Source organism: Pelobates fuscus, chromosome 2, assembly GCF_036172605.1.
Source record: "Pelobates fuscus isolate aPelFus1 chromosome 2, aPelFus1.pri, whole genome shotgun sequence".
In the NCBI taxonomy this organism is placed as follows: Eukaryota; Metazoa; Chordata; class Amphibia; order Anura; family Pelobatidae; genus Pelobates; species Pelobates fuscus.
This window is the reverse complement of record NC_086318.1, coordinates 184639530-184663270: the sequence shown is the minus strand read 5'-3', so window position 1 is coordinate 184663270 and position 23741 is coordinate 184639530. Positions and strand designations below refer to the sequence as shown.

At 37.0% G+C, this 23741-nt stretch overlaps 1 protein-coding gene across 5 annotated transcripts in view; it reads right to left on the bottom strand.

The window, feature by feature from the left end:
- MYO6 (myosin VI) overlaps window positions 1-20347 on the bottom strand; it is a 257778-nt gene extending 237431 nt beyond the window's left edge. For 4 of the 5 annotated variants that reach the window (XM_063443007.1, XM_063443009.1, XM_063443010.1 and 1 more), the window contains exon 1: window positions 20216-20347. The gene's annotated coding sequence lies outside the window, so the exon portion shown is untranslated. The remainder of the gene's footprint in view (window positions 1-20215) is intronic. The other variant, XM_063443008.1, reaches the window with a different exon arrangement.
- Window positions 20348-23741: the final 3394 nt, after the last annotated feature.

The following is a 23741-nucleotide window of genomic DNA, read 5'->3' as shown; positions in this document are numbered from 1 at the left end:
AAAACCAAATATTTATAGAATCACTATTATGTGAGGAATGAGTTTCTACAAAAAAAAAAAAAACAACAACTCCATGTTAGTTAATTAGCTACAAATATTTGAAAATCTCTAGTACGGCCTGTGTGGGAGGGGACAATGTATGCACAAATTGTAGCCAACAAAACATTGCTGGTGGCAAATAAACGAGTTGAGTGGGGGAGAGTCTCCCTGCTGTGCATTCTGCACATTCTTCAGTTTTATGCAGCAATCAGTAAACTGTGTACATTGAATACAGAAAAAAGCAGGATTGAAATAAAATCCCGGACGTAAAAGAATAATGTATGCTCAATACATAATTAAAAGTAAACAAAAAACAAAAGCAATGTGAAATGAGCTCATGGTTGGGCATTCATTCAATGTGGCATTCAGGTTCTCAACATGTTCAAAGTGATTGGTGTTTAATACTTCCGTCAACACTGTGTAGCTCTGTTCTCAAGGACTGTTTACATGGAATCTTTACTTACTCATAACTCCTTCCACTTGGTATGGTAAATAATCGGGAAAAATATCAATTCTTTCTCATTCTGCATATGCCTTCTTTAGAAGAGCGTTGTTCAAAAACCAATTTCCATTCTACAGTGAAATGTATTATTCAGTTCCATATTAATACTCAACATTCAAATCAACATTCAGTTAGGACACTGATAAACTTACAGTGATTTTAGATGTTTAAAAAAAGAGGGGTTTAACCTAATATAGACAAATTCATTTTTAGACATGTACCTATTAGTGTCATTAAGAAACACCTTTATAATCTAAAAATAAAAAAACAGGCTGGACCTGATTAAATCCCAGCAACGCTGTTGAAGCTCAGTGCGCCGGCAATTGCTAAACCTGTCACAGCCCTAATTAATTAATCCTTGGTGTCTGGATACATACCCAAACTTTGGAAGACGGCAAGAGTAGTGCCTATCCATAAAAGTGGTGACACTACTTTGGTTTCTAACTATCGCCCAATATCATTGCTCCCAGTATTGCCAAAAATCTTGGAAAAATACGTCCATATGCAACTATGTGAGTATTACCAACAATCTAACTATCTAACTCCTGATCAATCGGGTTTTCGCCCAAATCACTCCACTACAACTGTCCTATTAAAAGTTTGCAATGACATCCAAACTGGCATGGAACAAGGAGACCTAACTGGAGCTATTTTAATTGATTTTGCAAAGGCCTTTGACACCATAGACCAGGACATTCTACTGCACAAAATAAAAAACTCAGATATTGGTGATCGTCCGCTAACCTGGTTTCGATCATATGTATCGGATCGCTCACAATATGTGTCCATTTCTGACAGCGACTCCCTCCCTCTCCCAGTCATGTGTGGTGTTCCCCAAGGTTCCATTCTCTGCCTCCTACTATTCACATTATTTATAAATGATCTGCCTAATGTCTGCAAATCCTTTAAATGCACACATGTACGCAGATGACACAGTAATCTATGCGAGCAATTCTGATCTACCGCAGCTTGAGGCTGTGCTCCAAGACCAGTTTCCAGAGTTAGAAAAGTGGATTGCAGAAAACAAACTCTTCCTAAACACTCAAAAAACTATCACAATTGCAACAGTACCTAAATTACACAAATTACACAATTCCCACCTATCCATCAAAACAAAATCAAATAGCACACTGACCGCAGTTCCCTCTTTCAAATACTTGGGTATGAAGTTAGACCCCAATCTATCTTTTGGCCTCCACATAGAAAAACTTGCATTTAAACTTTATCCAAAACTAGGTGCCCTGTACAGAAACAAATCCTGCCTAAGCCCTACAGTAAAGGAAAAGATTGTACAGCAAATGCTGATGCTAATCATTGATTATGGGGATGTAGTATATGCATCTGCATCGCAAACCCACCTTAATAAACTCAACACATTGTTTAACTCGTTCTGCCGATTTGTGCTGCAATGTAATTACAGGACCCACCATTGTGACATGCTAAAAGAACTAAACTGGCTGTCGCTTGCATCCAGATGCACCCTTCATCTTTCCAGCCTTGTGTTTAAGAGCTATTCTGGGAAGCTCCCACCCTACCTGAGCAGAATGCTCTCCCCAGCTGTTACTGACTCCTATAACCTACGATCCAGTACCAGCACTTTATTTAGTCTACCCCAAAACAAAAAGAAAGCAGCCCGATCCTCCTTTTCCGACAGAGCACCGCAATTATGGAACAACCTTCTGCACACTTTCAAATGTTCCCCAAGCCTAAAGTCCTTTAAGAAATCCCTCTCTACATACCTCAAAACAGAATGCACCTGTCATGGTTGATTATATATTTCCTACTTGTTCTATGTAAAATTTTGTATATATTGTGTATTGATATTGTTTTTGTATTTTATTGTACCCTATTGTACCAATGCAATGTTTTGTGGACCCAGGACATACTTGAAAATGAGACAAATCTCAATGTATCTTTCCTGGTAAAATATTTTATCAATAAATGATAAATAAATAAATATAACACATTTTAACTTGAATTTCAGACTATCGACATTAATTTGAGGACATTTACATGTAAATTGGTTCCATGGTTTAAGAATTACCACACATGTAGTCCCCTCCTTTTCATCGGGCCAAAAGCAACTGGACTATTGAGTGAGAAGCTGCTTCATGGACATTGAGCTAATTAATTAATTAATTGATGATGAAGCAGCACCCCCTCCCCTTTGAGTATTTGATAAAGATAAACATTTTATGAAATACACACATTCACAATTTTGGAACTTTACTGGAATTCTAACACAGTCAAAAGATATCATAAATAAAGTAGGCATTACTTTGTCTTATATATTTTCCTATACTTGACAAATGGTTATCGCTGTCAAGTTCTGTCAATACCTAACCCGAAACTAGTATTGTCTGTAGGGAAAAAGTATTGTCTGATCATGAGACAATACTGGCTCCCGTGGTCTCTCAGGATACTGTAACGGAGCTCCAGTACTCCGACCGAGTACCTCCGCCAAGTCTGCTTCCTTGTAACTATCAGGGACCCTGAAACACTTCAGACGACACAGGATGAAGGTTAAACAGCAACTCCTTTATCAATCAGCACACATGCAGCAAAACAACTCCTCCCCAGAGGAAAACAAAACGACAGTTAAAGACAGACAGTGTTTGAAAATATGACAGTTATTAAGGGTTTTAAACTGGTGTTCTAGGAGGGAGGGGAATAAAACAGTCAAACTAAGCCCATAAAACAGGTTTTCTCTTCACACTCTGCATCCGAAGTGCATAGCAAAACTGCAGATCCTTTGTCAGAGCATTTAAAGGGCCAGAACCAGTCTAATAAAATCCACTATGCTCAAATATCATACAGTTCAAATACAGGCAATAATCAATGCAAAAGTCTCTTGTGGCTGCTTCTGCCACAGATACTCCATAGACAGCTGTGTTGTATTGTTGCCCATGCATGAGAGTAGAGGACTGGCATTGACTCCTGGCATATGAAGAAAGAAGTTGGTGGTGCCAGCGATGAGATAAGTATATCTCACCTACGGTGCACCTCCAGGCCACAGAGATGGACTGCAGATGTGGAATTTGCATTTGGAAGCTGCTGCTGTAAACCTTAAAATATCCAAATGAACTCGACTATTTAGGTAAAACAAAAAAAAAAAACATCACAGGAGCAGAAATATTAGGAATAGTCAAATCAACAATCCTTTATTTGTATTGGTAATATGAATGAATACTAAAGCATATAGGGCTATATATACTATTTGCTCAAATTCAGCCAAATGCTGCAAAACTGATGGGATAATGCTACACAGTAAGATGGGGAATGGCCCAAACGTACTGCCAAAGCAACAAAATTGTACAACCCCTTCAATTGCTGAAGACAATATTGAAAGTAGAAAGAAAGAAGCAACTTAGGACAGATGCAGGAAAGGCCTGGCAATGCATCACTAGGGAGAAAACAAGAATTTAAGGATGTCCATGGGCTGCAGACTTTATAAACAGTTATTCACTATAAAGGGTTTTCAATCAACAATTAAAAATCATAATTTTATTTATGATTATGTTCGTCCAATTACTTTTGAACCTCTGAATGTGGGGTCAAAATAATTCAAAAGTGTACTGCAATTCTCAAGAGTTCGTTTAATCCAATTGTTAAACTCCTTGAACTAAATCTGACATTCTGTACTTAAATCACATCCTGACTGCTTTATTTCAATAACACTGGTGGCGTACAGAGACAAAAGTCTTTATTCGAATATCTATACGTCTAACTGGGCAACTCATGTTTCTTCCCTATGATGGGAGATTAAAATTTAGAAGAGGAACCAGGTTAATTAACTATTTTTTTAATTTATTTTTTTACAAAAATGTGTCTGTAAATTAGAGGTTTCTTTACAAATTGTGTTTCTTTTCATAATTTGTCTTACCCTCTTTCAAGCAGCATTTTAAAAGTTAATTGGATGCAGAGAGGCAATAAGGAGACACCATTATTTTATTCAAATACAGGTAATCAAACCAATATAAATGAGAATTTAAACACAAAACAAAAAACTATTAAACCAAAATATATTTTTACATCTTTAATTACACCAATAGATGTAGTATTGTAATATTCTATTGCTGAACATTCAAAGCAATTTGTTTGGAATAGTAAAAAGAACATAAAATATTCTGTGCTCTTCTCTTGGTGAGTTAATGCCTTATTTTAAAGCAACGCTGTCATAAAAATTATATTGTCCTATTTAGAAATCGCCTAAAATGGAGTAAAAAAATTAAATAAAATATAGGTATAGATGTCATAGCTTATAAAACTTAAATCTCTTAAATATTGCATGCTTTTTGAATTGTTCTTCATTTCCTCCCCATGCTAAGTAAATCTGCCAAAGTCTTATTAAACTAGAGGACATAATATAAAGTTATCTGCACTGAGGATCAATAGCAGAATCAATGTTAGACTGCATACGGGCCAGATTGAATGGTTCAATTGTTTTTAAACACATCACAACCAATGATATTGTTTAGTTTACTGCTGTAAATATAAGGAAGCGAGGGTGTAAACTTACGGTATGCTTGACTTGTGCCTATCTCCCGCTAAGTGGAATGAGATTTCTCCATATTTACTAGGAGAGGATGAGATAGACATGGGTCACGTTGTTCATTAGCAGGTACAAAGAGTAGTACCATATAAACATGTTTTTTAAAATGAGAACAAAAAAAATGTAATTTATTTTTGCAAATGTACATGCATTCATTAAAGGAACACTATAACGATAGTATGTCCTGCTACCTATTTAGGTATGGCCCACATCCACCGTGTAAGGTTTTGAGAGGTGAGCCTTTCAACCTCTTTGGCTGAGATCATCAGTGTAGAGCAGGGGTGTCGAAAAGGTAGATCCCCAGATGTTTTAAAACTACAACTTCCATGGTGCTTGGTCATTCTAAAATCATGCAAAGCATCAAGGGAGATGTAGTTCTGCAGCATCTGGGGATCTAACTACTGGGCAGCCCTGGTGTTTATTATCTCAGCCAATCCAAAGTACACTGTGCTGCAACAATCAGATTGTCTCTGTTTCACTCAGATATTGCAGACAGAAACGTCTCTCATGGATGTCAGTGTGACAGCCACCAGAGGCATGTTAACCCTGCAATGTAAACATTACTTATTCCTAAAAAAAATGGCAATGTTTTCAGCTGCAGGGTTAAACTACAGGAACATTGCACCCAGACTACTTAATTGAGATGAAGAGTTCTAGGTGCCTTTAGTGTCTTTCTAATTATATTTCACCGCAGTGCCCCATTTAATATTTGGTTCATGCATGATTGCCTGGTTTAAGGGATGTAAAAATGAACCAGCCGCTAGTGACAAATTAACGCAGTTTCATAGATCACTAAGCAAGGATTCTTACTACGTGATGTCTTCAAATATACCAAGCTCGGTAAAACGCCACTTCAGTCACATAACTCGGTTATACAAATTAGCTTAAATGTCTTAAGTCAATGAATGACAGAGTGTGCTTAAAATAACTATTGGTGGTTCTTATCATAATGCAGTATCAGAATCAGTAGCTTCCCATTGAAAAAACTGTGTGAAAATATACCCCAGTGCCCAGTGCCTCCTGGCAACATAACACATTCATTGAAATGATGTTGTTGTGGTGCTTCATTTAAATATTAACTGCTACAAAGGCTATATAAGAAGGACATTTATACTAGCAAAGTGACTATAGGGACCAGAATCTGATTACATCATGAAATATCACTGGTTCTCTAGGGATTAAAGAGAACAAAATTACTTTTATCCCGTTATTACAAGCTAAACAGAGCTATTTACTGATATTGCCAAACCAACATCTTACTAAGACTATTTCGAATAAGCTGAGTCCCTAAAAAAACTGCGATTTATACATCAAATGAGAAGAACTATTGTAAGGTCAGTTGCTGTGAACATGGCACAGACACAGATTTATAGAGATATTGTGTACTTAAAAAAGTAAGAAATCATTACAATAAAAATCATTATATTTCCAGTACTCTGCAAAACCAACCCCCGCCTCTCAGACAACTGTAATGTAAAGCGGTTTCGCTTAAATGACTGGAGAATTAAAAAGAGAAATCATTCAATGTTTAAAATTCAACTCTCCAGGCCTGACCTATGCTCTATTCCTTTGAGTCTTGGCAACAATCACTCTGTGTAGTGGCCTTCTGTTCTGAAAATGCTTGTTTTACAGATTACACTACAATTTTCTTTGCCTTTAGGGCAACAAGATCAAGTTCAAAATAGCACTTCTCTCTCATGAAAACAGAATATATGTAGAGCAAAATATCAGATCAATGCTATGCGACAAATCTAAAATAGACAGACGAAACAGTTTGTTATATATCGATTTTTTTTAGAACTTTCAGCATGTATCTTTGTTATTTAGACTTGTGACAAAAGGCCTAAATCACACTTGTGATACGACAAATCTACTGGATTCTATCCTTGTTACCACATAAAGCATGTTGATGTTCTTTGGTCAGAACATATGTTTCATACGCACATGCTTATTAGTACTGTAAAAACCCTTTCTAGAAGTCTGAAACCTGTTATAGAGGGACACAAGTATAGATGAGTGTGGTTAAAGCAGAATGTAATGTTTGGTACCACACCCTGGCCTCATGAGCCTCTCTTGCTGTGGTTTCCTTACAAATTGACTACACCATATTTATTAGTTCTTTAAAATAAATTATGGCAAACATGACTCTTTTTTATAACCTTTTAATATGCTTTAATATTTTTGACTAAACATTTACAATAATTTTGTTTTTCAAAATATTAAAATATGAAAAAATAAAGCAATATATAGAAAATTATCAAAATATTAAAGTATTTTTAAAAATATTAAATCGTTTAAACAGCTCACCCAAAAATATTAAAGGAACACTACAGGCACTTAGGGGCGCTTTTGCAAAATAGTCGAGTACAACTCAACTATGTCAATTAGCGAAGCGTTTTGCAACTCATGCACAATGTTTTCCTATGAGAAATCATTGGATTGGCTGAGATAATCGAACCTGATGATCTCAGCAAAAGTAGGTGCAAAGACGGAGCTGTGAGGGAGAAAATGTAAGTAAAATTACCTTTTTTTTTCCTTGGCAGCGGGGGGACGAGTCACCTAAATTGAATAGGGGCAATTGGAATACACGGTAAAGGGTTCCTATGGTTCCTATGTAGTACTGTAAAAAAGGTACAACTACTAACACACTCTACATAGATCAAAAATTCCAGTTTGAAATAAAGTGAATGTGTGATATCTGACGCAAAACCAATCTGAAGAGAAGAATTAATGGGCCGGTATAACCAGCTATAGTCTGGGTGGAGTATATGCATTCTTTCTTGCTTCTATTTTTAATTAACATTTTAAAGGTGCACTCCAAGCCCCAAAACCACTTCATATTTCTGAAAATGGTATGTATATATTCTGTCTCTTTTCTGTGGCAATGTAAAACAAGATTCAAAAGAAACTTTGATCTTTAGATTTGGCCAAAAAAACAGTCAGGCACTTCCTCATTTCAACTACTGCACACTTTGAATGCTTAGCACAAAGAAGTATTAAATTCACTGCTTCTCTATGAGAAGTCTTTCAATTAGCTGAGCACAGCTATTGCCAAGCATGCCCAGCATGTTCCTAATACTGCACTATGAGAAAGATGTACTGCTTCTCAATGAGAAGCATCCGATTAGTTGAGTGCAGCTATTGCCAGTAGGTTCCTAATACCGCTCTATGAGAAAGATTCACTGCTTCTCTAGGAGAAGCATCTGATTAGCTGAGCACAGCTATTGCCAAGAATGCCCAGCATGTTCCTAATACTGCACTATGAGAAAGATGTACTGCTTCTCAATGAGAAGCATCCGATTAGTTGAGTGCAGCTATTGCCAGTAGGTTCCTAATACCGCTCTATGAGAAAGATTCACTGCTTCTCTAGGAGAAGCATCTGATTAGCTGAGCACAGCTATTGCCAAGCATGCCCAGCATGTTCCTAATACTGCACTATGAGAAAGATTTACTGCTTCTCAATGAGAAGCATCCGATTAGTTGAGTGCAGCTATTGCCAGTAGGTTCCTAATACCGCTTTATGAGAAAGATTCACTGCTTCTCTAGGAGAAGCATCCGATTAGCTGAGCACAGCTATTGCCAAGCATGCCCAGCATGTTCCTAATACTGCACTATGAGAAAGATTTACTGCTTCTCAATGAGAAGCATCCGATTAGTTGAGTGCAGCTATTGCCAGTAGGTTCCTAATACCGCTTTATGAGAAAGATTCACTGCTTCTCTAGGAGAAGCATCCGATTAGCTGAGCACAGCTATTGCCAAGCATGCCCAGCATGTTCCTAATACTGCACTATGAGAAAGATTTACTGCTTCTCAATGAGAAGCATCCAATTAGTTGAGTGCAGCTATTGCCAGTAGGTTCCTAATACCGCTCTATGAGAAAGATTCACATGAGTGGCTGCACAATAATGGATTACAGGCGAGTAAAAACTGTTTTTTTTTTTTTTTTTTTTTTTATGGGATGAGTAATGATCTAAAAGTAAGGATCACTAACATTAAATTTATAAAATGTCAGCATAGTCTTTTAATCCTGAACCACAATATAGAAATTCTTGCAAATAAGGTCGACTACAAACTGGGAAGACATAGTATGCAGCACTTATTAAACAAAAGTTATAAATACAATATATAGGGTTTTTCACTTATGTGTAAATTTTTTAATAAATAAATTCATTCCCATTTGTAGGCCGGTACTCCATGTATAGCGTGACTGCCCTTTTATCCTATTCCATAAAAAAAAAAAATATCCATCCACAATTTTAAAACCAAGCATGAATCCTACCCTTAAAGAAAAAAAACACTGCAATAATGTAAAATTAAACAAACATAGTGTCACCTGAAAGCACAACGGAAACCTAAGCATTTCATTAATCCTTTCACCATAGCCTTGCAATGGTGCTTATTTACAGGTTGCAAAATGCAGTACGATAAAAGGTTGACTGAGACATTTTATGCAAAACAGAGCCAACTTTAAAAGAAGTGTTTCAACTTTTACAATCACAATATATTGTTTCCCTTTAAACAAGGTCACTGTGGAGTAAACTAAAGTCCTAGAGGCGTTTCAGTGATTATAAACTATACAACAATGCCACACCTTTGCTAAATAGAGCAACAGTCTCTGCACATAACGCATGGACAATAATAGGTTTAGCAGAAACGATTAGTCATAGTAATGTTCTTATTAATATCAGATATAACTAAGAGACATTTACATAATAAAGCATGACTGTGGTAAACAAACTGGCCATACCTGTTTATTTTGTGAACATTTGTTAGGAAACTATTGCTAGCACGAGGTAGACTAAAATCCAATAGGGCCCTCACCAAGATATCAAATTAGGGCCACTATTACTTGCAATCATACCCTCAAATCACAGCACATTAATACACGAACCAACATATGAAATGAACAAATGGCGGGATGTTCTGAGAAAGTGTAGCTAACTTACTAATAACAATTTATACAAGTTAAATGTAATTTAGAACAAAAACAATATATGTTATTTACACATTTATTGTAGTTTAAAGACACATTACTGTGTTATTGCTGTGTAGCTCTGTTACACACTCAAATACACCAACAATATGGAGCTCAAAAAAGAGGGACATTAGGATATAAAAGAGGGACACAGGGATGTGTGCCTAAAATAAGGATGATCCCTCTTAAATAGGGACACTTGCTAAGGTGCAACTAAAGAGCTACAGGAAATGCTGTGTGAAGTGTGTATATATTATCATAGGCCCTGGACAGAATACTGACTTTTTGGGGCCTACTCCTTGCACACAGATGTCCAATTGACATTAGTGCAGGTATGTATAATAACCTTAATGCTACGTTTTATGTCCTTTAAAATGGCATTCTATGGTCCATGACTGATAAAGCACACTGCAGTAGTTATGATGTGGGGAGTTCCCTGGAGCAGTTCCACCATTAAAGTGTCACACTGTTTTCTGTGTCTACCTGTGTACCCTAGACACCAGTGGTCAAGCCCCTCTTCACAGATACTGCTAAAGTGGAAGCTCTGCAGCTCGTAAGTGACCCAAAAATATTTTGGTGTATAAAAAAAAAACGGCGTAAAATAAACAAACTAAAACAAATAAAACACCAAAAGATACTTGCCTATCATTTTTATTGTTTGCTGCAAGATCAGAAAAATGTTTTCAATTATTTCATGAAAATCATACATTGACTAGCTTTTATAAATAGCTTCATTCATCTTTTTCATGAATGACAGATGCAATGTATGTACATATGCAGTATTGTCTCTCTTGTGGAAAGCTGTGAGAGCCCATAGATTAGAAACTGAGGTAGGAAACCTTCAGAACTCCAGATGCTGTGGACTTACAGCCATAGGGCATAAGGGGAGATATAGCCCACGATATCTGGAGTGCCGAAGGTTGCCTACTCCTGGGTTAGAACACAGCGTACTGTGCCCATGATGAACAAAGAAAGTTTTCATCTGTGACATCACCAAGTTATGTGTAGGTTTTACCTTTAGGTACAAGGGACAGATTGCCGGGAGACAAGGACTTGGTAATTCCATGCAACACAGCCTAGGCCATGAGCATAGGTAGCAATGGTTCTTGGATTGTTCCATTAAGACATCATTTTCTGAAAATAAAATGTCCTTCCTTTCATCATTCACATAAGAAAACAACTTAACAAGTACCTTCCATTACCTCAGGGAAAGCATCACCATAATTACCCTTACCAATGATTAACTGGGAGTCACAAGATGACTAAATTCCCAATTGTGGTTTTACATATAAAATTTCTAAACAGAATGTAAGAGCTAAATATTGTTTGTGCCATTAACTATGGTTTGTGACATACCAATTCATTAACCCCTTAACCCCTTAAGGACCAAACTTCTGGAATAAAAGGGAATCATGACATGTCACACATGTCATGTGTCCTTAAGGGGTTTAAAGGGACCCTATAGTCACCAAAACAACTTTATCTTAATGAAGCAGTTTTGGTGTATAGCTAATGCCCCTGCAGTCTCATTGCTCAATGAATTGTCATTTAAGAGTTAAATCCCTTTGTTTATGCAGCCCTAGTCACACATCCCTGCATGTGACTTGCACAGCCTTCCTTTAAAGAGTCATCTAATGTTTACACCTCCTTTATTGCAAATTCTGTTTTATTTAGAAAATCTGATTCCATGCACTGCTAATAGCTTCATAGACTCTGCATGAGTATCTTGTATGTGATTAAAGTTCAATTTACATAGCAGGAAATACAAACTTTTAAAGTAAGTTACATCTGACTGAAAATGAAACCATTTTGTTTTCATGCAGGCTGTGTCAGTCACAGCCAGAAGAGGTGTGGCAAGGGCTGCATAAAGAAAATCAAAAGTGGTTTAACTCCTAAATGGCAATGAATTAAACAATGAAACTTCAGAGGCACGATCTATACACTAAGAGGGCTTCATTAAGTTAAAGTTGTTTTAGTGACAATAGTGTCCCTTTAACCCCTTAAGGATCAAACTTCTGGATAAAAGGGAATCATGACATGTCACACATGTCATGTGTAATTAAGGGGTTAAACAAGAGAGGAAAGCTGGTGGGGAGATTCTGATGCGCATACCTGCTTTGTAACATCCAGATTTAGAACTTTAAAAGGACCCATGCTCCTTCCATAGCTTATGCTATAACCGCCTCCCTGTACTTACATATCTGCATTATTTTGGGTGCTGTAGCTATTTGCAAAAATTACTGCAGTTATGATCCCAATTCCACCCCACATATTGAGTTACATTATATTATAAGGCAATGCTTCTCTATGCCTGTAACTAACAGTGCCACATATTTCTCAAAACAAAACAAAAAACACAATTGAAAAACTAAGCTTGCCTTAATTGTTTGTTGAAAAAGCTCTCCAAATTAATTAGATTCAGTTTATCCTGGCTGTTAGTTTTGGATAAACAGGCTCCAGATACGCATCTCGGTACACTATTGCTGCTGTGTAAAACTAAATCTGGGGTGGACACTTAGTGGAAATCCTGAGACTATATTGATATTATCTGTCTTCTAGACACTAAAATTAAGCAATTAAAATAATTGATCTTTTTTTTTTTTTTTTTTTTTTTTTTAGCTAGCGCTAAACACTTATCTTCTTTTTCCCGGGTACAGCTTAAATAGAACAGAAGAAATGATCAAATGCGCCTCCAGTGTCTAAACATCATCCAAAAACCTGATACAAACTTCTCAAAGGACAGACAAGCTGCTGGATTGTGTTTCAGATGATACGTTGTATTTCAGTTCTTTGTTTTCTTGGTATAGTGTGGCATTCTTTTGTAGTGACTACAACAGCATGGGACCACCTGTGCACGCTAACTAGTTGGCCAAATATGATCAGGAATCAGTTTGTTTATTATCCTATTAACATTTTAAAATATTATTTTTTTTTATGTTTGAATTCTACAGAGGTCAGTAGATTAGGAGTAGCCGACAACTAGCGTTGTGTATTTTACCATATTTCTCTCCCAAAGTCTGACTAGGAATCATGGGATTCCATGCCCTAGTAAACTGGTCTATGTTCGGGTGAATTTCCTCAAACGTAGATCTGCTTTCTTGCACATGCTTGCTACTGTTTTTCCCCGAAAATTAAGACATTCCCAAAAATAAGCCCTAGTGCATTTTTCGGGGCAAAAATTTATATAAAACCTGATCTTTTTTTCGGGGGGAAATGGTACTAACTGACACAGTTATTTACTAAATTGAGGATTCAAAGTGAATTTCAAATTTAAAGCCAGAGCAGTTGAAATGAAAGCATAGCTGACTTAGAGAATTTCTTCAATTTGGCTATTTTGACCATAAATTTAAAATTCACTTTGAATTATTATTATTATTTTATTATTTATATAGCGCCAACAAATTCTGTAGCGCTGTACAATGGGTGGACTAACAGACACATAATTGAGATCAGACCACTGGACGTACAGGAACAGAGGGGGGTTGAGTGCCCTGCTCGGTGAGCTTACATGCTAGAGAGAGTGGGCTATAGTGACACAAAGGTTTAAAGTAGGTGAATTAAATAGTTTGTTAGAGAAGGGTATATTGAGTGCTTGGTATGTCATTTTTGACAGTTGCAGGAAAGGAGTCATGGGGTGGGGGATGAGAAGCCTGCTGACAGTTTTATTGAAGAAGTGAGTTTTCAAAGATTTTTTGAAGGAGTGGAGGCTGGGTGAAAGTCTGAGGGAAGGGAGTTCAACAGAATAGGTGCAGCCCTGGAGAAGTCTTGAAGGCGAGCATCAGAGGTGGGGATCCGGGCAGAGGATAGGCGTAGGTCTTGGGGTGAGCGCAGGGGTCTCGACGGGACATACTTGTGTATGAGGGAGGATAGGTATGTTGGAGCAGCATTATGTAGGGATTTGTAAGCAAGCGCCAGAATTTTGAATTGGGCCCTATATCTAACTGAAAGCCAATGCAGGGACTGACAGAGCGTGGAGGCGTGGGAGAATTCTTACTTTAGTGAAAAAGCCTGTGTATGAATGAATCTAAAATGCATCATCCATTGGGTACTGGGTCTAGATTGGGATTATGAACATGTAGTTCCAAACTTTTGTTAAACTACAAATCCCAAGATTCCCACACCACATGGTAGAGCAAACGCTTGCAGTATCAGGAGTGCGGATAAAGTAGCAACTTAATGGCTCTCTTAACTAGAGCATAGCTGAGAAGCAGAAAGAGACATGCTGCAGTGAATGTTGCAAAAGTAGGAGTGGGTTTTCTTTAGACAGAGGGTAACGCGCACATTTATTACATTTACCAATAGTCGTAGCGTTTAGGTGGAAATATGACTGTGCAACAGAACTTCCATTAAACTGAATACAGAGAAGCAGATTTCAATTCTGTGAGTATATGCAAATCTACACAATGCCTGCAAGTCAATGTAATCTTGTTTAAATTTTAAAGAAGACAGCTGGCAACCAGGTGCTCCCTTAATGCTACATTACCTAGGGAGAAATATGACCCTGACCACAACATTGCTCATAGAAACACAGAACAGCTCTTGAACTCATTACTGCTTGATTCATTTTATAGAGCGAAGAAGAAGAAAAGTATCATTTTTAAAAAAAAATTGAAACAACTCCTAGGGCATTTTCTGGCCACTGTTATTAATAAAATATTTTAATTTGTACCTCTAATTTCTGCCTTTTGTGAGAACAAGCTATACAAGGAATTCATTTTCTTTTTTTAAAATATAATTTTATTATGTAAACACTGCCAACTATTTAATTTTCCTTTCCAAAAGACATGAATAGATGCATCATTAGGTTCTGTATCCATCGTTCCCTGCATTCATAAAAAAATTATGTAATCCTTTACAAAAGAGTAGCAGAGATGTTCCAACATTTCTGTTCTACACCGTCCCCCATCCACAGCCATCCAAAATTCCAAGGCTACGCATTTTTAGACTTACGTAAAAAATTACAAGGAAGACTATGGTCAAAAAATAAAATAATCCAATAGCAATAAAATCCAACACAGAGAAACAAATATTCAGATCCAAATTAGTTCCAAATAAACAAATTTGAGATGCAAGAAATCTACTTACCGAGGGGCCTTTGAATTGTTTTAAATGGTGTCTTTTATTTTAGATGTTGTGTTTGTTTAACAGCTGGACAGCTACAAATGAACTCCATACAGGAAATACAGGAAAGGAAAAAAAACAAACATTCCAATAACCCTAGGGATGAGTCTAGCATGGGACAGGAAGCATGACATTAGGATGGGAATATTAAATAAAGGTTATATTCCCTCTTACAAATAAGGAATCAGAAGCATTTTTTTTTTTTTTTAATCTTGCAACATTTTATTTGGTTTCAAATTGTATACCAACAGTTATAGATAATATCTATCATGTGTTTGAGTTTTCTTAAATACAGATATATACCAATCAATATTTTTCTGTTGTTTCTTTTAAAGAAATACTACGTTTATTTACAATAGTAAGAAATGGAAACTGAAATTGCTAATTGTAGGCTAAAATAGTCAAGACAAAAAAAAAATAAAAAAAATAGGATTTGTAATCATCTAAGTATCAAAAATAGACATTTCTAGCTCACAATTTGTAAAAGTATGGTTCTCTGCACACTGACAATGCCATTTTTTGGGGCATTCACTGTACTGATTATGTATATTAAAGTGTTATTCAAGGCTTTTTTTAACTGTTATTTTTGTTTAATCTCTAATCCCCTATTGGGCACTAGTATATTTATCCATATAATTGGACCTATCTCCAGGCTCTGAGCCCATGATTGCACTGATCTCTAGGCTCAGAGACAATGGACAGAGGGAGGGGGATGTTAACAACAACAACAAAAAAATAATAAATTACAATGCAGGGAGGTAGGATGGGTTGGAGAGGGATTTTGAAAGATTTTCTTAATGTCATCCCTTTGCAAGAAGTAGTGCTTTGATACTATTTAAACCTCAATTAAAGTAAAATCTAAAAATAGATAGTATGGTATGGAATGTTTCATGTAGATATGTAGGCTTATTTAAGATTAACAAGACATCCCATAATATAGAATACTATTATATTATGTGAACAAGCATGGGAGGGGACATCCATGCTTCCCCTTGCTGGCATGCTCACAGCGCCGCCTGCAAGAATATAGGCTAAATACGTCTATTGCCAGCGCACTGTGCATGCTGACGACAGACGTAATTTTTTTGCACAGAAAAATAACATTATCCAACCCGAAACAGAGTTCTGTGCTTCCTAAGTCACTTGTGCCAGCGTAGCAACTTGGTCCCAGCACAAAAGTGCAAATATCCCTGAGTGGTCTATCAAGCTGCAATGCTGTAAATACAGATTCTTTGCTCCAAGCAGAAGTGGTCATGGAGCCTGGAGTAACCCTTTAAGCACCTCTGATTCATTATAAGTTTTGCAATCAAGCAAAGTCTCTAATGGGAACAACCTGTTATGCATAGATACAGGTGATCAGTATTCAATTTTTTGTTAAGTTATAGACACATGATATGTCAATAATGTTAGGTTTTAACTAATACGTTCACTTTAAAGGATGCTAAAAGCACTATAACCACTTCATCTCACTGCGACATACCTCCATGTCAAAATAATTTTCAAATGGTTTATAACTATACGAGATCCCCAGCCTCTAGCTGCCCAACCTGCATTAGCCAGAACAGAAATGTACACAAGTTATTAGCTAAAGCCTATCACAGCTTCCCACTGTTGGTTTGAACAAATATGGAGTGCAATCTCTCCCTTAGCCATACCTTTAGTGGGCACCTTACCATGGGCAGCTATGGACCCTCGTTTAGCATTAAACTATTTGAAAATAGTTTTGAAGTGGCCAACAATAATTCAAATACGGTGGAGTGGGATCAGATAAGGGGGTAAATCTAAGGTGAGTTAATGGCAAAAAGAGAAATTAATTAATATACATAAAATATATCTCAAATGTTTCTCTTACAATTAATTTGGGACAGATTCTCTCTCTTTTTGCCACTATTTGAAAATAGTTTAACAATGAACGAGAGGACATTAGGCACTATAACCACTCCAATGAGGTGAAGTGGTTACAGTGCCTACATTGTCCCTTTAACCCCTTAAGGACCAAACTTCTGAAATAAAAGGGAATCATGACATGTCTCACATGTCATGTGTCCTTAAGGAGTTAAAGGAAGAAAAACATTTTATTAATAATTCTATGCTTTATTTTGTTTTTGCTTAGAGTTAACGTTTCTCTGTAGTTGAGGCTTTATATTTAGAAATATTATTTGTATTTTTTCCCAGCAATTGCACAAAACAAAGCTACTGTAAACAACCACTCTATTGCTGTTCAAAAGGGAACTCCCAACAATATAAGTTATTAATTCAGAATATGTTTTGTTTTCTTGTTTTGTTCCTGTTTTACTGTATGAAATATATTCAAAAAAGCCCCAAATAGGCCTAATAGACAAAGTAGAGAACAGATAGTCTATAGCCAAAAGCCTGGAGGACAAAAAGGAAGTCCCTATAAATCTGTATGTACTAAAAACGCGCTTTTATTGGGCTCTACTTACATACAATTTGAGAGTTACCCCCTTTGTTGTCCCTTTACACACATTCTAGATCCCACTTGGGAACTAGTTTTCTTTCTCTAATAGGCAAAGTGATGCATCTCAAGGATAAATCATTCAGTCTCACTCAAAGCAACCCTTAAACATTGCTGTGAATTGGGGTGCTGTGGATAAAAAAAAGTATACTATGGATACAGCATTCTACACAATGGTTAAAAATAAAAAATAAAAACTTTTTTGAAAGATCAAACTTTTTCTGTGATTTTATCCTTTAGAAATCAATTAGAGTACAATCTAAAATGCATAGTTTGGTATGACATGTTTTATGTAGCCTATTTAAGATGAACAAGACATCCCATAATATAAAATACTATTATATTAAGTGCACTTTCTGGTTCCTTTTGTTGTGGTAATCTATGTACACAGACCAGAAAATCCAGTATTTCAGAATTTGAACACATTTCTAGAATATATTCACTAAACACCAAATTGGAGTAAATTTTAAAAACCAAATTGCAAACTTTGGGTAAAACCAGCAGATTTGGAAAAGAAAACTCGGCTATAGTACCAGCTCAGATAATTTAGCTGAAATTTTCCCAATTCAGTTATCAATACGCTGCAATTCAGAGCTTTCATCAACGTAAAGTCAGACAAGTAGTGTAACTTATTAGTATATACACAAAGTGAGCTCTATATAGAGCATGTACTACTAGGAATATAGAGTTCTATGTTACATAAATCTAGAAATATCAATTTAAATTTAGGCAATTCTAACACTAAATACATTTTTTAAGTTTTGGGTAAATTGAAATGCGTTCGTTACAGTATTTAAATTTTTAGCAAAAAGAGATACAGAGTTCGGCCTTCTGATCCTCGACACAATAAAGGAGTTAGACATAATATATAAACACATTTCACAGCACTAAGTATGATCTCGTATCAAGTATGGTCATTTTTGTGAATCATAATGAACCATAAGACTGATGGCATACATAAAGATGAAAATACAACTTTCCACGAACAGCTACAATGTCATAGGTTTGTGTCAACCGAAAAAAAAAGGAAGGGAAAAAGGGGGCTAATTGCCTTTCTGCACATCCAAATAAAAAAAGAAAAAAAAAAACCTGAACTATATTTTTTTAGAGTAGAAAATAAATTAAAACAAAACGACTGACTTTAGAAGGCCAAGTAAGCAACATAAGTGAAATAAATGTAAAAAAATAAATAAAAATCATAAATCATACAGGCCAGCAGATATCACAAATAAAATATGGCTTTCAGAAAGCTAGGCTATTGTTTTTAATAACAGAGCTGAGGTTTTATATGAATCAAACAGTCAGATATCTAAGATAATAAGCAATTGGCTCTTCAACTGTGATGGAACTACAAGTCTCATGATGCTCAGTGATCATCGTAAAAAAATAAATAAAAAAAATTTAAATAGAGAAACTAATGGCGCTCTATAGGAATTGTAGTTAAACAACAACTTGTTAACTTTGCTGATCCACAGACTATTCAAGAAATCTAAACCTCAACCATGCTTTTTTGATGGTGGTGATAAACTGCATGAGCCAGTTGATCTATGGACTTATGTTGAGTGGATATTTGTGAAGGAAGTTTCTCTTGAGCAAGATTAGTCTGGAAGTCTGTTAATTAGTACACAGATGTAGAGTGACTTACATCTAATGTCACCCTTGTACTCTGACATCGGTCAGCTTTACATACAGGCCACATTTATGGCCTTATTGGAATTCCAAAGGAAATTAATGAGATCGTGATAAGAAATTATCACTAGGACTGTCGACTTTACTATAAATAAATATATATATACACACACACATGTTATAGATTGAATAGGATTATATAACTGACACAAAGTTTAATTTTTACCAGTCACCTAGTAAAACGCAATTATACAACCCTCAGTAAAAAAAAGAAAAGAAAAATGTCATGGATTATAGATTAAATATGATATTCTGCTTGAACAGCTCAATACATAACACATACAATATAATGAGAGTATTTTCACATTATATCCTCATACAACAGGCATTATTTATAAAAACACAGAGAAAACAGTGAGCAAGGTTCTATGCTGTGTCTAGCTAACTACTGGAAACTTGGTGTCAATTTAAAATTCCAAATGTAGCAACCCCCTCACATACAGTGAAATCTACAGACAGGATCCCAGAAAATGTAAAAAAAAAAAAAAAACAACTAAAACTAAATGTATTCTGCATAATAAATACTGTTCTCAGCTGCTCTAGTGACAGGGGAGCTGTGTGACACAACAGAAACAAGACTGGAGAGTTGGTTCAATAGGGCAAACTTTCTGAATGGAATGAAAGGGAGATCCAGGAAGAAGGCTGGGAGGGAGAGGGGCTGTGCAGGACACAAACAATAAATGGAAAGTAAAGGAAACATTGCAGCCAGAGGCAGCACATAGGATGAGGACTCCATACAGGCAGAGGGAAGGCCTGTGACAGACAGGCAGAGATTCCTGAACTAAGTGATGGCAAAGATTAGCAATGTATCCACAGGCAGGGATCATGCCGGCTTTCCAACGCACAGGATGTCTCACTCACCCACCCTGAGCACCTCCTGCAGCGCTTCACCGGCCGGGGACACCCAGATGAGTCTATCTCCCTGTCTCTCTTTCTGACCCCCCTGAGTCCTGCTCCAGCAGCTTCAGCTCACCCTCACCGCCCAGTTCAGGAGAACAGCCACTGCTGACGTCACCGGGCGGAGCCAGCCATCCAGCATGACCGGGATTGAAGGGAGGTGCCTGGGTGCAGCACTCAGCACCTGGACAGGGACAGGCTCCGCTCACAGCACGCCCAGCCACACCTTGCTGGATGGGAGAGCTGGGAGACACCCTGCACAGGCAGATGTCATTTATAATGACAGCACAATATTATGTGATGGCAGTGCCAGGCTGGTGAATGCTCTGCAGTGGGTACATGACAACACCTGTAAAGGAATATGGGCTGACTGCAAAAATATAAATCTACTATAATATAATGGAATATAGATTTGATGGCCAATGCTTTGCAACCAAAAACGAGATATGAGAAATGTTAATGAAGTATTAGGGTGATAATCTTTGGGGTTTATTCAGAGAATTGTAGAAAATTATTATTATCATTATTAATATTCGGTTTTTATATAGCACTATCTTGTTCCGCAGCGCTTTACAATATTATAAAAGTGGAAAATGTAACAATAAATGATATAATAAAAGAACAGGAAAAATAGGTTGGACCCTGCTCAAACCAGTTTACATTAACAAGGGAGAGGCCAAATCTCAGATTTTGTTTTTCAATTTGCCTATTCCAGGCCTACAATCTGAAAATCCCTTGTCAATTCTATTTGGCTACCATTATTTTGAGAGTCAGTGCATTATTAATATGTGAGGCGAGTATGTATGGACTTATACTAGTGTCAGTGCCTCGCACAATTACATTATGAGAAGTAAAAGAAAAGAGAAAATGGGGAGGGCATTTGTGCAAAATAGAATGGCAACAGGTAAAAAAATCCATTATCAAAAACCTTGTCAGAGAAGCATAAATGTGGAACGAAGAGAACTTATTCTTAAATTCTGACGAAAACTGACAACCCCTAGCTAACCTATTGACTCACATACATTGGTCATTCTATCATACATTTCCCCATCTTACCATATTTTTTAGAGACAATCCATGCATCTATTAACCCACCTCCTACAAGAGTATATCATTGGAACTCACCTTGGTCCTTGGTGGTAAGGAAGAACAATACTCATGTCAGTCTATTCTATTGCATATTATAGAAGCATCCTTACATACCTTTGGTCTTCACATATTATTTCGACCTGGTCCTTTATAGATAGGAGTTTGAGACTGTAGAGACGGAACATGAAAACGTGTCTGTATTGTCTTAAAGCCACAACTCCTGTATCTTCAATTAGAGTATCTTAATAGATTTCAGTCTGAGCTTCTACTCCACATTGATCCTTCACGTACATTTTTGGTGTTGAGAGCCACCTGTATTATAATTATTATTATTCATCATGATGCCTTTAGTGATTAAATGAACACATCGCACAGTAGTGGTCAGGGCCGCCGTCAGAAATCTTGGGGCCCCTAACACAGCTCAGGGTCTGGGCCCCCGGTTCCCGCCTCCAAGCCCACCTCCAGGGTCCGCTTTCAAATCTCGCCCACAGGAATACACACATAGACAAATGCACTGATACAAAAGGACACAGACACACACACAGAAAGATACACACATACTAACAGACACACATACGGAAACAGACGCACACACATATACATACACAAAGACACATACTAACATACATGCAAACACACACATGCATAAGGAGATACAGACACACACACATACATACTGACATACAGACATATACACATACTGACATACACACACATAATGATACACACATATACATACTGACAGACATACATACTGACAATCATACATACTAACATGCAGACACATACTGACATACAGACACATACATACACATACTGACATAGATACATACTGGCATACATACATACAGACACATACATACATACATACTGGCATACATACATACATACATACACACATACATACTGACATACATACATGCTGACATACATACATACACACACACACACACACGTACATACATACTGGCAAATATACATACACACATACTGACATACATACACACATACATACATACTGACATGTATACATACACACATACATACATACATACATACTGATATATACACATACATGAAATACAGGGTGATGGTGAAGCGCTATATTTAACTCAAGATGTGGAAACAGGAGATAATTCTGAAGAAGTGTGAATGTACCTGAATAAAATCGTTTCTTGAAACCTTAACCTTGATATAATTTCCTTAAAAGTATAAACACAAAAAAACATATCATAGCGTAAAACTGTAAAATACACAATGCACGAGTGGGAATTTTCTCATAAACATATTGCATTGTGTATTTTACAGTTTTACGCTATGATATGCCGGAATATGACGTCATATTCCGGCTCCGCCTCCTAGCCTGTGTGTCTGTTAGTGTGTGTGTCTGTTAGTGTGTGTGTCTGACTGTGTGTCTGTTAGTGTGTGTGTGTGTCTGTTAGTGTGTGTCTGACTGTGTGTCTGTTAGTGTGTGTGTGTGTCTGTTAGTGTGTGTGTCTGTTAGTGTGTGTGTCTGACTGTGTGTGTCTGACTGTGTGTCTGTTAGTGTTTGTGTGTCTGAAATGAACCTTCCTTTCTCAAGTGATGAAGCATTTCTGAGCAAGACGACACATAAAATTCAAAGTTGAGTTGTGATACATATTCTAGTTCGCTTACTGTCTGATTTTACTTATATTGAACACATTCCTTCAATGTAACCACTGCATATATTCAGACACTACACATAAACAGTGTGGTGGACCCTGTCCCATCCCCGTTCGGTTGCCCATATCCCCCCTGTATTTCCCGAATGAATTGTGATGGCCGCTCGGCAACATGCTGTAACCGGATGGCCCAAGCGGCACTTAGCTATCATCACCCTGGAACAATTTTCAGCTAATTTTCCCTCACTTCCCCGGTCACTTTTACCCCTTGTTTACACCTTTCCCGACCAGACAGGAGAGTGCTAATTGGATGGAAGGTACTGGACAATTCCTTATGGATCCAGGCGCTATTTGAACAACTTGGGCGCTCGGACAAGAACTATCCAGGGATGTATGACATGTTGGATTCCTGTGTGTTTTAACTGTATTTTGACTGTATTTTGTTTGTTTTGTTTTTTAAATACTTGACATGTTGTACACTCTGTATACAGGAAATAAATACTTTACTGGTCAGCAACTCCATTATCTCCCAGACACAGAGGCGCCCCTAGGTGGGCACTGTGTATAGACAATGGAGACCCCATGCTGGGATCTGTGCATAAAAGGCAGAGTTTGGCTCAAAAACAGTTGTACTCCCAGAACTGTGTGTCCTCCAGTTACCGGGGGAATGGACTATATTCACTAAGCAGCGCTTTGTTCCAGCTCCAGAGGATTAAGGCGGAGATATTCGGTTTAAGGATTGCAGCTCCGCTACAAAC